At 39.7% G+C, this 17,946-nt stretch overlaps 1 protein-coding gene across 9 annotated transcripts in view; it reads right to left on the bottom strand.

The window, feature by feature from the left end:
* Nucleotides 1-17,946, bottom strand: part of ULK4 (unc-51 like kinase 4) — a 499,972-nt gene that overhangs the window by 98,642 nt on the left and 383,384 nt on the right. The window lies entirely within an intron of this gene.

Below are 17,946 nucleotides of genomic sequence, written 5' to 3'. Positions count from 1 at the left end.
ATTTAATTGAGAGAAAACTCTGATTTGCTGAGATAAAACTCAGGAAAAAAATATACAAAATTACCGAAAGTACTAATTCCCTACGCTGTTGTTTGAAAAGCGCTCTCAGACACAAACTCCTCTTTTCCTGGGATCAAGTCTGACATGGGCCATTCCCTGAGGAAGCAGGAGACTGAATCCAGCAGATCTTGTTGGATACACTCCATCAAACAGCTTACACACTCAAAAGCTCTACTGTTGAAGACACATCATTACTTGGGGATCATTTTATATCACAACATTACCACAAGTTTTCATATACTAGTGTGACTAAAACATTTTTTCAAAGCAGCTTCTTACTGGGTGGAGGATTACATGAGGGTTTATTATTTTGTTCCCCGCACATTTCTGTTGAGTGTGAAATATTCATGATAATAAAATGCAGCTCCTTACTCAAATTTTGATATAATGGATTTTGCATTAAATGCAAGTTTCTGTCAAGAAATCTTTAAAAGGTAGATTTCAATCTTTTAGCGTTATTTCTAGGGAATGTGGCTATTTTTTGGATTTACAGCATTAATGAATTAAGGTTTCAGCATGCTTATAAAATAACAAAACAATCAAATAAACCTGTACTTGATATTTTGCTGTTCATAATATCATGCAGGTCACTGTATACTCAGAAGGGAGCTTGAAACAGTCAAGCAAAGATTAATTTGTCTTTAGAAGAGTTTTGCTGATAAAGATGTCTTACTATATTCTAGTTTCCTGAGACACCATTACTCAGATGCCTCAGTTAACCAGAATAGCCCACTTCTCCGCCACAGCAGACGGCAGAAGCTTAGCTATAATAAGATGGTTGAGACTAGCAAGTTCATTTCAGGTGTGAAATCCTACAGGCACAGACCTGTGGATTACAGAGCATGGAAAATGCAACCCCTCGGAGGACTGCTGACTGGAGGTGACACAAAGTTCCTAGGTATGACAGCACTAAAGTGTTTGGGGATTTTTTTTTTAAAGAGACAATTTTAAGAGAAAAAATAGAATTAGAATTTGTGATTGAATTAGAGACTGACATATTCAGGCTATTGATAGAGCAGAGATCAGTTCGAAACATTCAAAACAGCAACGCATTTATAAAAATAGACACGGAGGAGTTTGCCAATTCCTACTTATTTTTTTTCAATTTTTTTATTATGGTAAAATACACATAAAATTTACCATCTTAACAATTTTAAATGTACAATTTCTTCCTTATCTGTGGTAAAAATGATACAATATACACTATTCATAATGGTTAAAAATGTTAAGTCTGGGTTCAAATCCTGGTTCCACCACTTACTTACCTGGCCTCCTGCGCCTCTTTCCTCAACTGGACAAAAACAGGGGTATTCATATCTCCTCTCACAGGGTTGCTCTAATATTATCTGGGTCAATGACCCTGCTCAGTGGCTCGCCCAGAGAAAGCACTCAACACATGTTGGCTTTTACATCATTAGTAAGAGGGTGGTCAAAAGAGTAACTTTGAAGAAGAGTGTTCCCCAGGCTTTAGAGGCCTTAGAAGCATTTAGCAGCAGAGAACATTCCAGCTTCACACTGGCTCAGAAGCTCAGCAGCTCCAGATACCAAGAGAACAGAGCCTTGCTGTGGCTGCACTGTTCCTGGAAAGTTTTCCTGCAGGGACACAGTCTCCGGTGTTGTTCACTGCAGCTGTGGCCCCCAGAATATGCAGCCTGGCCCCCCTCCAGCCTTTGTAGTGGTAACGGAGGCAGTCAGCCTGTGCACCACCTCACAGTGGACTCTCTCAGCCACGCTGCCCATCCTCAGAATGCCCTGGGGCCACTGATGAGACTGATACCAGAGGCTCCAGTTCTCAGTGGCCATGCAATTAAGTCTAACAAGGCAAAAGGAGCTCCTTGGGGGGCACACAGAGATACCCACAGTAATTGGCAATAGGCCTCTGGTTCCCCAGAGACTAAGGATTATGTGCTGGCGGCAGAGAAGGGCCAAAGAAGGGTCAAGACCTTGAGGGAGGCCAGATGGGATCACCTAGCTTCATGCATAAGTCATGAGCAGCTCTGTTGACTGCTCTGAGCTCTCCCAAGCGACACACAGCAAGGCCAATCCCTGGTTTGGGGAAGCAGACAACAGAGGCTTCCTGTGTGCTGGGAGACTGCTGCTGGCCCAGGGTTGCTTCCCCACATCCGACTATGGCTCCAGTAAAGCTGACTTCAGAGCTCTGGATTCTTGCAGAGGCAGGCAATAAAAACACATGCATTACGCAGTGTGTGTTCCAGTTCAGCCGTCACTGAATTCCTCAGCAGAAGGTGTGTGTCACTGACGGGAACAATGTGCGTTCTAAACAGAAATGGCCTTTACTGAGGAAATAAGTAGGATGAAAGTGTATAATCTGGTAGGGACATACGCCTGGGTCCTGGATATTTATGAAAGACACTTGCCATTTCCAAAGTACATATCTGTGTGCAAGTGTGTGTGTGTGTGTGTCTTTTATGATGGCTTTCTCTGTGTTCTGATAAACTATGTTCTGTACTGTGATTAAACCCTTTGCATAACTATCTCCTGTAATCCTCATATAAGGGCCCCAGCAGGTAAATTAGTACTCAGCTGTGAGAAGTTAAGTGACTTGTCCAAGGACACACAGCAGGTAAGGGACAGAGTGAAGGTCTGAACCTGCCTATCTATGTCCAAGTCTCTTCTCTTTATCCGGATACCGGTACTGGCTGTCTGAAAGTGCTCACTGAATACTCCCCCACCCCATTTCCTGGCCTCTGCCCCTGAACTGATCGATCAGCAACAACACTGGCCCACCTGCCCTCCAGCAGACCCCGAGCTGGGCCCTTTGCCCACGTTACTCCATCATTAATGCATTAGCAGGTGGATATTATCATTTTAACAGATAAGAAAACGTGTACTTTCGGCTAGCCTGTTTCACAGGTTTATTTAATCAATATTCTCTTCCTGATATTTCTCTTCTAATCCTGCTCAGTCTCTCCCCTGGTGAATTCTTTACTATAGTAATCAGCTTTTAGAGACAGAACCTGTACGGTTATGTCAATTTTGAACATCATTATCATTTTCAAATATAAGAAAAATTAAGAAATAAAAAAATATTTTCAAAAGTAGATGTTAGCAGGGCTTCCAGAAATAAATGGACCAACACAAATCAGAGTCCCAGTCCTCTTCCCAACAAGCATAACCAAAAGTACTATACGGAACTGGCCACAGACAGACCGGATTCTGAAAAGGAAATCTCTCAGACACAAATCCTTTTTATGGCTTCAGTAATTACCCATTCTGGATTTCCAGGAGCAGCCTCTAGAGCTTCTCAAAGGAGGCACAAGGGAACCACCTGGGGCACCACGTTAAAACGCAGACTCTGGTTCAGCAGGCCCAGGGTGGGGCTTGAGATTCTGCATTTCAAATAAGCTTCCCAGCAACGAAGCCGCTGCAGGCGTGGGACCCCATTTTGAGGAACAAAGGGCTAGAGGTCCTGTTAACTCCATCACACCATCAAACTATTCTGAGATAGCACCATTTCAGCATCTTCACTACACTCTGGATTCTGAATCCAGAAGTGCTTTTTGCTGGATAATCTCAATATCTGGTCTGGAAACCTACTTGTCCTACTAGGGCATGCCATGAGTGAGCGCTTCTTCATGTCACAGTAAACCGTAACACTTGTCTCATTTAAGAGAAAGAAGAAGAGAATAAACTTGACAATATGTGGCAGTCCTCATGACCTTGAACTTCAATGAAAGCTCGGTGAAGCAAATTCAAAATACCCTCAAATAACCAGCAGATATTTTGCATGTCCTAATGTTTTTACAATTATGTGGGCAGGAAGTAATAGGGATTTGGGATATAAGACAACTAAATTTTCGGGTGAAGCTGGGAAATTAATATAATATAGCAATAAAAACGAAGATGAGGATGTTGATGATAATTCCAATAACAATAGTTACCACTTTTGAGCAGTTATGTGCCAGGCATGCGCCGAGCACTTAGTTTACACTATCTCACTTATTCTTCACAATAGTCTTATGGCAGAAATATTATTTTTATTTTTGATATTAGAAAACTGAGACTCAATGAAGGTAGGTTACTTATCCAATTGTTTACTAAATAAAATGAAGTGAGACTTGAACCCAAGGCTACCTAAACCCCCAAGCCTCTTCACTGTATATACTGAAGGAGCTCTTCACCGTTATACTAAATGAGAGCTTTCACTATGAATGCAGAACAAGTACCTTGTAAAAGTCCAATCTTCATCGACCTCAATGTAAAGAAGATTCCATCAGCAGGTTATATCAAATAAACTAGAGGCTTTTAAAAATAAAATTAAGACAATTTTCTTGATTAAAGACACAAATCAAGTTGGTTTAAAACGAATACTCCATATTGAAAAGTGAATCATTCAAGAACCATTTGGATAGATTCACTGTTTATCTCAACAAAGAGTGATCTGTTAACTACACATCTGAAAGGTTGCACAGGTTAAATCTTCTAATCTAGAAAAACTGGTCTAGAAAAAGTCTTGCACACCAGGCTAACAAGGGCACCATTGCCAAGACTGGAGATGCTCTCACAGCAAACAGCAAGCAGCGTTTGGGGTGTTCAGGCTCCCCATGGCAGAGAGCCCTTGGGATCAGAGAAGGAACCCCAGTCAAATGGCTTTACTATGAATGCAATTCTGTTCTTAAAATCCTCTAACTTCAATGCAAACCCAAGGAACCTTGAGCTAATGAATTTGCTGGCGGTTCCTGTTAGCTCAGCAAACAAAGAGGCACAGCCATTTAGGTTAAATATGAGGGAAAGAGTGTGGGATGGCCTTTTATTTGTATATTATAATATTGGAAATATATGGTAACTCCCTAGAAAATATGTATTTCCATGAGTAATATTATACATTTCATGTTTTAAACAGTACAAAACAATCATATTTATTTAGTCTAAATAAATAGGTGACAGCATCCAGTGCAACAGATTCTACAAATGAAATATCCAAAACACCTATCTTTGGAAAATATGGCTGAATATGTCTGTATTCATATATACACATACACACTTGTGTATACAATTATTTTGTGTATATATCCCCCCACAGGAGAGCAATTGCACTTAGATACACAGTAAGTATACATATACACTTATGCATATACCCTATAAGTAAATTGCTCTCCCGTGAGAGATGTCCACCTGCCACAGTTGAGTGTTCTGTCTCTCTTCTCTATGCCAAGAGGGTATTTAATTTGGGTGGATGAGCAGACCTATAGTGTTAATATCCTGTTCCCATGAAGGGCTGTTGGATTTCCCGTATCCATCTGCCACAATTCTCAACCTTTCTCTCGCTCTGTGTTCAGAAAGAACTCTGCAAGTTGGTTTCATAAATAATTCACTTGGCTTTCGGCAGAGTTTATTCTGTTATTCAATCCTTCTACTGGGTTTTAAAATTTGAAAGTCGTGTTTTGTTTTATGGATGCAATAATCTTTCAAGTCTTTGTGAGGATACTAATTATAATTTTTTTCAAGCCTTACTTCTTTTATTTTTTTTCCTGTGGCCATTGGCTTTTTTGGTTACCTGTGGTCACTCTTTGGCTATGGTCTTTCCTCAAATGTCCAGTGAGTCGTCTTTGTTCGTATTCATAAGTGAAGATCTATACCAGTGAGTACTGGTAGCCTGATGAGCTACCTCAGGAATGTTTAAGATCTCACTTCCATTTCCTTGGGGAATCTCCTCTTAAGTGAATGAGGCTGAGAGCTGTGGCAGCCTGTGCGGCTGTTAGTGAGAAAAGAGGGAAAAATAAAGACTCAAATTCAGAGGAATGGGAACGGAAGATTGAGCATCCACTTTGGTGGAGGGCAGTGACTCTGGAAGTCAGGGCAGCCCAGCCTGGAGTTCAGTTACTCTTTCGGCCACCGCAGCACACTTGGGGAAGATCCTGCGGTGAGCAGCCCCAAGGACGGGGCTGGGCTCTGCTTTTCCTCTGAGCTTCTGCTGAGGAATCATGACCCTGGGATTCTTCCAGAGCTTCTCTGAGGACAGTGGTCTGTGGTCTTCTAAATTCCAAATATTCCTTCCATTAAACTAACTGTGCCTTCTAGAAATTTCCCAAATTAGGCATCTATTACTGATAGTTTTCTCTGTTTTCACCAAGATTGTGCATTTTCACTTATTTTTATATTTATTTTGATCATTTCAATAGAATTTTTGGAGGCAATCAAGGTAAACAAATCAACTTTTCATGCTTTAAAATGATTTAAAATCTCAATTCATTTAGAAATATATACCAATATACGTATGTGTTTATGTATATCTGTGTATACACATACATATATGTCATGTATGTGTGTAGAAAGAAATAAAACAAAACGTTAATTATGTTAGTGTATGGGTTATAAGTTTAAGGATGACAACGACATTATTTTCTTATATATTTCCCAAGTTCTCTACCATGACTGTACATTCCTTTTTTTTTGGCTATGGTCTTTCCTCAAATGTAATTTTTTTTATAAGAAATTCATATACCATAAAATGCACCATTTTAAAGTGTATAATTCACTGGTTTTTAGTATACAGGCGCACCTTGGAGATATTGAGGTTCCAGACCACCACAAGAAAGCAAATATTGCAATAAAGCAAGGCACACAAATATTTTGGTTTCCCAGTACATATAAAAGTTATGTTTATACTATACTGCAGTCTATTAAGCATACATAGTATTATGTCTAAAAATAAGTACATAATAATTAAAATATACTTTATTGCTAAAAAATGCTAACCATCATCTGAGCCTTCAGCAAGTCATAATCTTTTTGCGGGTGAAGGGTCCTATAAAAAAACTCAGTATCTGTGAAGCGCAATAATGTTAAGCACAATAAGACGAGGTATGCCTATATTCACAAAGGTGTGTAACCATCACCATAAGTGGTTTTATAACACCTTCATCATCCCCCCAAAAAAAACCTGTATCCACTAGTAGTCACCCTCCAACCCCTCTCTCTCTAGCCCCTGGCAAATCACTAATCTTTCTGTCTCTATAGATTTGCCTATTCTAGTATTTCATATAAACGGAATCATAAAGTATGTGGCACTTTGTATCACTCAGAAAAATGCTCTCAAGCTTCATCCATGTTGTAGCATCTATCAGTATTTCATTCCTTTCTATGGCTGACTAACATCTCACTGTATTGATATACCGCATTTATCTATCCATCAGTTGATGCACATTTGGGTTGCTTCCACTTTTTGTTTATTATGAACAATGCTGCTATGAACTTCATGTACGAATCGTGAATTACTTTTCTAATTAAAAAAATACTCCTTTAGAAAAATTACAAAAATATCTTTTCAAAAATAGCGTGTCACACTTTTCACTAATGTAAACAGGCTTTGCTCCTATTACTATAAAGCATATAAAGTTTTACTATACCTTCAAAACCTGTTTAATACCTGCAAATACCTCAATAGAATAAATGAACTAGGAATAAGCAGACATTCTTGCATTAACTGGTGGTCAACTAATAAATCAAATCTTTTCAACATGCTGAAGGTACACTGATGTACGTTAACAATTTCTATGGTATTTACAATCACTATTTCAGAACAGCAGGCCTTCTTTTCAAGAATATCATCTTAGAATATATTTCATTGTCACATGCAACATTCAGAAAACAATACTTGTTTTAAAACCTGCCCAGACCATGAAAAGAGAAAAAAGAAATCTATTTCACCACCCACTCATAGAGTGCAACCTTTAGAAAGGGATTATTTCCATTACATTTTCATCGGGGACTGGCAAAGAAAAGTATATCATGTTATTACCAAGCCTGGAAGTGTAATGACTTCCAGGTTGCTAAGCAAAGCTGCAATGGTAAAGGCCCCGGTATCTGTGATCTCTAGAGACACTCTCAAATTTCATTAAAACCTGCTCATAACCATTACACAAAAGGTTCATGTGGAGTTTATAAACAGGCCTCATTTCTTGACATAATAATGATAGAATCAAAAAAAAAATCAAGTGGCATCAAAACTTTTGTGATACTTAAAACCAAATGTTTTGGAGACCCAATTAATGAAATCTATAATGTTTCTAGAGATGTTTCACAGAAAGAAAGCAAGTACTATCAGCTTATAGTAAATAAAGTTCTTTAATACCCTGAAAACAACTACACTGTGTAGAACTTTGGGATTCCTTTTGAAGAAAGGATAAATATATTCTGTGTACAAATTGGGAAGGGAGGCAAGGATAATTTGAAATGAGAATCCCAATCATTATTTGCTTCAAGGAGGGTCATGATAGTGGCATGTTTTCAAATGCAATAAGAAAGCAAGATGCCACAAGAAATAATTCCCAAGAACACTTTCAAAACCTTTCCTTTAGCAATGGTGTTGGAAAAAGCTAATCCCTGAAACAGAAAAAGTTATGACAGGTCTCAGTAACAATCCCATGTGTATCACTGGGATGCTGGTCCAGGAGGTTTGGCTCAAACCCCTAAGATGCTAATGAGACTTGGGCTCTCTGTACTGCATGGGCGGGCCACTTAAACTCCTCATCCAACTCCTAAAGTTCTAAGGAGAAATAGTGGAAGGAGATCATGTGGTTGGCTCAGCTTTACTTTTCAAATCTACAAATGAAAATGTTAAAAGATCAAAGTAAACTGATAGAGATCAGAAGGGTCATTTATTGTGATGGTTGATTTTAAAGATTTTATTTTTTTCCTTTTTCTCCCCAAAGCCCCCCAGCACATAGTTGTATATTCTTTGTTGTGGGTCCTTCTAGTTGTGGCATGTGGGATGCTGCCTCAGCATGGTTTGATGAGCAGTGCCATGTCCATGCCCAGCATTCGAACCAAGAAAACACTGGGCCACCTGCAGCGGAGCGCGCGAACTTAACCACTCCGCCACAAGGCCAGCCGCCGTGATGGTTGATTTTAAAGGCAAATTCTTAAACAGAAACTGTGCCTGCATATGGGATCAGCAGCTTTGCTAAGCTGAAAGGGTAGTTACAGACTGGCCGAGGGTTCTTATCATCCAGACATTTACTTTCAATACCCAAGCCCCCAGAAACTGACTGACTTGGGAAGCACACGTCCTTGGGGCATGAATAAGCTCACTGATAAATTGACGGATGGTTGGCTCTCAAGCACTCACCACGGAAGTGCCTATTCAGGCCTAAGCAAAATATTTTTTATTAGTCAGCATCTTTGTGATACACAAATCAATTGCAAAGTGAAAATTCAAATCTTGCAAAAGGTAAGGGATTTCTCTAAATCATTGCCACTGATGATGGAAGAATCACACTGAAAGCCTTTGATGAGTGAAGGTCTGACAGACAAGAGTGGGTGACCACCAGCTGAAGAACAGAAAAATCTCTTCAAGTGTGAAGACAGGACAGGCACTTCAAAAGGGAAAACTAATTTGAATAGCAATGGAAAATTAATAAAGATCTTCAACAGTTATGCAAAAAATACCCCATTTTGTGAAGGTGCTGGGAAGGCTAAATATGAAGGCTGTTATATGTGCCATCATGCAATTTTGATAATGTGAAAGATGACACACAAAAAAGCCTAGGATCACTGGTAGAACCCCATGCAATGGAGAGAAAGGACTCAGCTACAGGTCCCTTGACAGGGTTCAGGTGGGAACCGCATGCTCAGAGTAAAACCAGCCCTCTGCTGACTCTCATGGGCAGGGGGATGTGGGAGCACAAGCACTCTGGGTAGGGTCACCTCTGTCCTGGCTGGAGTCAGGAGAAGTCCCAGAACTCTGCAGGCTCCAGCAAGGTTCTCGCCTCTCACTCACAGCCTCACTCATCCTGTCTGGCCGTGACAGTCAAGGCCAATCTCATTATGCACTTTATCCTAGTTTATGGCAGTCACCATGCAAAGCCCAGGTTTCCCAGGTCACCCCCTTCCTCTGGGCTCTCATCCCCACTTGCCTCGGTGTATCCCTTTCTTGGACTCCTTGTTACTTGAACCTTGCCCACTGTGCCCTTTGGATAGTCACCAGCAAAATCTCCTGCATCCTCAATCTCTTTCCAGGATGTTCCCTTGACTTTCTTGCTCTCTCTCACACAGTTGAACCACTAGGCCTGGAGGTGGCTCCTTGGTTCTCATTGCTGCTTCCTGACCATTCTCCATCCCTCCTCCATAACCCCCCCCGGCCCCCCCCCCCACTACTAGCTTTAAATCTAATGTCACCAGAGAATACCACCTGCTACTCTTCCCTGTTGCAGTTATCTGTGGATCACTGGGAACCCAGCTCACTGTCCTTGTCTTCAACACTACTCCTGTCACAGTGCTTGGTAATATCAATGTCCATAGAGAGGATCCTTCTAGCACCACTCAGTTCTTTGCCTTTCCCTCCAATGATCTTGTCCTCCTCTGCACTCTGACACTCACTCCTGTGGTTTTACCCTAGACCTGGTCAGTACTCTTAATTGAGCCCTCCAGAATCCACATTCAGGCATCCGACATTCTGATCAACTCCCACTATTCCTCTCTCCAGTTCAGACCTCTCTTACTTGGACAACCAGACCTATAGATCCAACAACCAACCTGAAATTCTCATTTGGATGTCTGACAGGCAGCTCAAACATAACATGTCCCAAACTGACCTCCCAACTTCCCCTCTCCCCCTAAACCAGCTCCTCCTAAGTTTTGGCCCATCTAGGTTTTGGCTTAGGTCAAAATTGGAATCATCTTTGATTATTCTCTTTGTCTCACAGCTCATATCCAAACTATTGGCAAATTCTATTGATACTTTCAAGCTTTACCCAAAATATAACCACTTCAAGCCATCATCAGGACTCTCCTGGATTGCAGTAACCTTTGACATCTCTTATCCTTCACCCTCTTCAATGATTATTTTCAATTCAGCAACCAGATCATCTTACCTCTCTGCTCAAAACCTTCCAAAGCCTCTCATCTCACTCAGGATAAACGCCAGTCTTTACAAGGGCTTACAGGGCCTTAAGGACTTCCGCCCTCCACCACACGCCCTTCCCGTTACCTCTCTCACATCTTATATGGCTCCTCCTTGCTCATTTTGCTCTGGACACACTGGCTTCCCTGCGGTCTTAGCACATGCTGGGTATGTACCTGCCTTGCAGCTTTAACAAATGCTGTCTCCTGCCCAGAGTGCCCTGCTCCAAATATCCTCTGGCTGCTTCCTCCATTTCCTTCAGGTCTTTGCTCAGACATCATCTCACCGTGGCCTCCCCTGGCCACATTACCTAACATTGCAAATGTCCTGCTGTACTTCCTACCTTTCTTTCCTTTTATATTTTTCTTCGTAGTCCTTTTCTGTCTAAAATATAACACAGTTTACTTAATAAATGTGGTTATCATCTCTCTCTCCCCAGTAAGCTCCAGCAGAGCAGGGATTTTTTTCTGTTTTGGTCACTGCTGTATCCCCAGCATCTAGAACTCTGTCTGCCACCAAGTAGGTACACAATAGCTACATGTTGAGTGAGTGGTCACTTTGTCTTAGTGAAGAATTTTTCTGCATAGTATTACAAAATGCGAAATAACTCATTATAAGAATGCCTTCATTATGTTAAAAGACAAAATCCATTCATTTTAATAAATTTTAGTTTTATTTTTTGAGATCAAGTCCCAATCAAACATTTTGTCATTATTTGCCGTAATTGTGAGGTGGCTAATTTAAGTGAATTCACATTAAATGCTTAGTTTCCCAGTATCACTTATTCTGGAACAATACTGCAGAATCATATACCTAAACCTAGTCAAGTATTTCTTTGATTGAATTCAAAACACCGGCTTAAAAAAAAAAAAGACATCATAATACACATTTAAATTCAACTTATCTAACAGCTTGAATTTAAAATACTCTCTCAGATAAATATTTAAAATATCAACTGAGTTTTTTTTATCTTTAGATTTTTCGATGATTATTTAAAAACTGAAAACACAAAACCGAACTCTGGTTCTTTGTTACATACAGTGTATCTACTTGAAAACATTCTTTTTAAGGAAAGAAACATATTCCTATGAATATAATGTAGATTATGAACTATTGTTTCTTTAAGCAGATGGATTTCTTAAAATTAATATAGATTATATAAAATAAAATTATATTTAAAATATTATTTTAAAAATAAAAAAATTAGAAACATTTAATGTAGGTGTTCATAAGGGAAGGGCCCCCAGAATAATTTTCTTTGCTGTCTGCGCCCACAGGAAGTATTTTTCAAACATGTTCATCCTAATACTTAACATGCTTTGAATGGTCACTGTTTTGAGAATGGTTTTGTTAAAAGCACGTCATTAAAGAAATTTCACTTTACCAAGAGAGTCTGCGGCATTTTGCACAGCAACAGCTGCACAGCGGGGTTGATGATGGTCAGAATGATCACTAAAAATCAGGAAAACTCCTAAGTAACTCATAATCACTATAATTTGAACCAGATAATAAGTCCCTATAAATAGGAATATTAAAGGTTTAAATAAATAAATGATTCCTCACAGTAAGCTACTGTTTTTCCTTTTTCTGTTTTTCCTCCTCGGTTGGCTACATCCTCAATGAATTACTCTTGTGGAAAGAAGCAGTATTATTGCTGGCAGGTCTTCTCTCTTTTTGAGGGATATTATATCTGTTACCAAGGATAGCAGATTGGGCCTGTCCACATTTTAAATGTTCTCTCTTTCATACTTAAAATTCACTATTTCTTCTGCTCCATAAACATTATCCCATTTTTATAGCTTTTACCCTTTGCTTTAAAGAGTTGTGGGGAATACAGATATTCACACAGGGCCAGAGTATCTCTCCAAGGATCACTTAGTAATCACAAAGGGAAACATGCTGGAGAGATGTGGCAGACACCCCCTTAAGCAAGCAATCAAACTTAGCGTCACTGCAAGTGGGCCAGCCTGGCATCACATGCTTCCTAACGGGATACAACATGAGGGACCATTACCGATGAGATATTCTAACCAAAAACATCAGGAGGACACAACCATACTATTCCAGAATGCTTGACATTCAACCACCCAACTGACTCAGGCTCTTCAAAAAGTTAATTTCAGAGGGAAAAGAAAAAGCAAAAAGACTCTTCTAGATTAAAAGAGACAAAGAAAACAATTAAATTCAGTATGGGAGCCTTCACTGGAATATGGATTTTAAAAAACCTATAAAAGTCATTTTTTGACAACTATGAAAATCAGATATGAGCTGGATATTAATGATATTATGAAATTGTTATTAATTTTCTTGGGTGTGACAATGTTATTGTAGTTAGGGGCCACATGTCATGATGCTTTTACACGACTCAGGAAACACACACACAGAGAAATAAAAAGTGTGGTAAAATAAATGTTAACAATGCTTGATTGCACAGGTGCTTGTCATATTATTCTTTCAACTTTTCTGTGGTTTTGAAACTTTTCATAATGAGAAGATGAGTAAAATTGTCATCAATGACAACGGAAACTTGAAAAAGGAGAAGGCTTTTTAGAGAAACTAGGGAACAAATTTTATTTGCCAGAATTTCTGCAAGAGGGCAGGTGAATCTTTTGAGACAAGAAGTCAAACAGAAGGAAAATTATGCTGCCCGGGGGCCACAACATCAGATTGAGAAAGAGGACAGGAAGGCAACCAGCCTAGTCAAGAGGAGCTTCCTGTGAGAAGGCGGGGAGGGAGCAGCCCTTGTAGGAAACATGAGGGAGAATGAGACACATTCAAAGTGGATTTTAAGGAAGCTTTCTCTGTGACATGCACATCCTCAGGAAACCTACAGCAAAGATGCACACACTTCCTCAGGCAATTAAGGGGACTGTTGTTTCCCTCAGAGCAGCACAGAAGTCAGTCCTGAGAATGACTGGCCATAAACGACTCTCTTCCACTGGCCATTTGCTTCCTGACTCTGTCTTGCTCAAAATCTCAGGCATGTTTCCTCAGGGAATTAAGTAAAAATTCTAGGCGAGATATTTCTTTTCTTTGTTGGAAAGAGACAACCAAATCATTCAGAGGGTTCCCAATTAACTTGCGATCCTACGGCAATCACTGGTAGAGAACATTTATCCAGTGTAACGGCATAGTTACAGTGTAACTACGGATTTTGGGAAAGATCCCTCTGGGAGACTCTTAAGAGCATCCTCTCAGACTTTCAGGAGAATCTTCTAAGGGACCAGATTTCAGAAAATTTTATTACATTTACTTTTTACTCATTTGAGTACATACTGTTTCTTTTAAAAATTTCACTGGTTTCGCATCAATCTCTCCCTGTTTTTCCTTCAAGAAAATACATCAAGAACAGAAGGGTCTTACCATGAGAAAAATAAGCTAGGAGGGAGAGAGGAATCATTTTGCCTTTCTTATACCTCAAGGAATACTTCTTTTCTTTTCTAATAGAAATTAGGTCCTTTCTGATCCTAAATCTACAACTCACCCTGGTCCTAAAACAGAAAAAGAATGAATGCAGGTTGCGCATTGGTCTCATCAAAGCTTTAAAGACGCTGTACGTGAAGAAATGCCATTACACTGATTTTCAGCAACAGAACAGCTCCGTTCCCATGTGGAATGAAAAGGACCTGGGGACCTACATGAGAATTTGGAAGAAAGATGATGGCGCGCACAGTAAGATTTTCTGAAAGCCATAGAGTAAAGGGTCTCCAAGAGACGGATATTTTCAATAATCTTTAATACTAATCATCTTCAGAGAGAAATCGCACTCCTGCCGCCTCTATAGATGGGCGGGCGACAGGAGTTAGCAATGTCAGCACGTTACAATCACTCTGCCACGGATGGCTTCTCTGCTTTCATAGAGTAGTCAATAGTAGATGTTTAAGCTAGTTTTACAGAACAAGTTTGTGGAGGTTTATGTGTGGTCAATATTTTGAGTGTCGGAGTAAGCTGGCTTTAATTAAGAGACAAGTAGCTAATCTACAATCATTACTCAGGGAAAACTCCCATTGATACCAAGTTTAAGGGATAGGTGAACTTGGGAGTGACTTGAAGGATTGCCATTACATTATTAAAGTAGAGCAGAAAGTATAATTATAAAGGCTCCCAGCTTCCTGGCAAATTACAATAGATAATTAAATTCTTAGGCTTCCCCGACATTCTCTGGATGTTCTAAACACAGACTAAATAAGGAAGAGTGCCCCAGGGGCGAAACACATCCCAACTCCATTAGCACAAATTCGACATCCTATTTCTTGAATCTGTTAGTGAGAATGTGGTTTTAGAAAGTAACTATCAAAGACTGAAACTTTAAACAGGTATTTCAAGAATCCATGGCCTTTTATGTGATTCATAGGGAGAGATCTGCCACATTATTCCCCAAGACGACTCTCTAATAACCATGGTGTGCCAGTCACTGACATGCTCATTACCTGGCCTTGTAAACTATGCGGCCAAGTGTACTTCAGCGTCGCCCTCTCTGACACCATCCAGGCTCACTCAGCTTCAGGGGAAGGAGGGCACTCCACTATCAGGGCTTAAAAAAAGATGGTGGGGCCGGACTGGTGGTGCAGCGGTTAAGAGCGCATATTCCACTTCGGTGGCTCGGGGTTTGCCGGTTCGGATCCCGGGTGTGGACATGGCACCGCTTGCCAAGCCATGCTGTGGCAGGCATCCCACATATAAAAAGTAGAGGAAGATGGGCACAGATGTTAACTCAGGGCCAGGCTTCCTCAGTAAAAAAGAGGAGGATTGCCCATAGTTAGCTCAGGGGTAATCTTCCTCAAAAAAAAAAAAAAAAAAAGAATAGTGGTTACCCGGGGCTGGGAGGAGGGGAATGAGGAGTTATTCTTTAATGAGTCGAGTTCCATTTGGGATGATGGAAGAGTTCTGTGGATGTGTGGTGGTAATGGCTGCACAACAATGTGAATGTATTTAATGCCACTGAACTACAAAATTAAAAATGGTTAAAATGGTAAATTTTATGTTATATATTTTTTACCAAAAAAAAAAAAAGATGACCAGCACCAGAAACTACATCTATTTTCCATAAACAGGTAAAAGTCACTTAGATTCAACTTTTCTTCCACAAACAAACTCTACCTGGCCCTCTATGTAGTAGGTCAGAAACCATAAGGAACTCATTTTAGGAAGTAAAATAAACTCAAAGATGGTGTAGTCTGGTTACTTTGACCAAGTTGTGGTCTAATCTGTTTTCTGTATGACAAATTTGATCAGTGTTTTAGAAAATGATGTAATTTATATCCAAAGACAGGTTCATGATCTCTTATTCACAATTCTGAAATCTAGAGAGCTCTGAAAATCAAAACTTTTTTTATAAGTTTGGTTCAAAAACATATTTGGTGGCAAAACCTGACTTAACCCACACGGGGCCATGTCTAGTCTTTATTTCCCCACTTGATGTGAATGTTTATCCATTTTACTGCAGAAATATTACGGTGCTTGATCATGGCACTGCCCAGTGTCTCCTATGGGAGTCATATCATATAGACTATAAGCACCATGCCAAAAAGATCTGAAAATTATGAATCCTAAAACAAACCTAATCCTAGAGTTTTAAATAAGAAATGGTGGATATCTCTACAAAGTTAAGCATATCAGATATTTGGTCAATATTTCCCAAGCTTTTGTCATTCCCTACCAAATTCAGAATATTGCCATACTTACATATCACACCTATTATTACATTCTCCAGTATATGTCTTCACACTGACTCATCTTTTTTACTTGAATTATTTTTTAAAGAAATATCTCTACTGTAAAAACTGAATGTCTGAGAGGCCTACTCACTGTTAAAAGGACATTCTGAAGGATTTGAGAGGTGTTAAAGACACAGTAGTACCAAACTGAGACTTTCACCTTAAATCATCAGAAAGAGCAAAAAAAAACTGAAAAGGAAACATCTGCCTTACTACGTGATTCAATGTCATCTAGCGCTAGGCTGGTGTACCGTCTCCAAGATCTACTGTCCCCAGAAGTATTCCTCCTACACTTTGGGAGACTCACCTAGACCATATCATCATCCTGCCACTCAGGTAACGACTCCGTTGACATTGTAAGTCTCATTAGGGGTGGGGGAAGCCATGGCTGCAGAAAAGCTTAACACAGCAGCGAGGAGGGTAAATCTCTGTATCTCCCTTCTAGTTCTGTCACTCAACCTGCCATGCAGATTTAGCTGGGTCACGCACTGCAGCCATCTATTTATCAAATTGGCACAAAAATCATCTTGAATATAACTCCCTGGAGCGTCTATAGCCTCCACTGCCAAAGAACCCCTCGAGATAATTGGATCTAGAAATGAACAGACTGACAAGCCAGAACATGACATAGACTAACGGGACCTCCACTTGTTTATTAACTTCAACAATAGCTACTATAAATAATGGCCTTCGAAACTAGTAGGAAGAGATTTATTGTAAAAAGAAAATAAGTCAGTCTTCAAAGTACATTAGAATAAACATCAATTATATATATATATATCTTTAAAATAAAATAAATGGAACAAAGGAAAGTTTTTGGTACAGTAGAATACTGGGAGTTAGAAATGGTGGAGTTAGAAAATCTTCATTTTGCAACCATTACAAAGTTAAAAATAATAACTACACATTGATTGAACCAAGTGATCAAAATTCACTTCACCAGGAAGGGGCAAATCAACATCATGAGCCTCTGGATGTGATGGATTGAGAAGGACACATCCCTCCTCTGGGGTTGTCCTGAATCTAACCATCAGGAACCATCAGATACACCCAAATTGAGGGAGATTCTACAAAATATCCAGCGTATGTTCTTCAAAAATGTCATGAAAGACAAAGACAGCCTGCAGGACCATTCCAGATTAGACACATGTCTACGAAAACATACAATCCTGGATTGGATTCTATACCAGAAAATAAAGCTATAAAGGACATTATTGGGACAGTTGACGGAACTGGAATATGGATGGCAGATTAGTAACAGAATTGTATCAATGTTAAATTTCCTGATTTTGATTACAGTAGTTA

This window comes from Equus asinus, chromosome 21, assembly GCF_041296235.1.
Source record: "Equus asinus isolate D_3611 breed Donkey chromosome 21, EquAss-T2T_v2, whole genome shotgun sequence".
NCBI classification, from domain to species: domain Eukaryota; kingdom Metazoa; phylum Chordata; class Mammalia; order Perissodactyla; family Equidae; genus Equus; species Equus asinus.
This window is presented reverse-complemented; position numbering and strand designations above follow the sequence as displayed.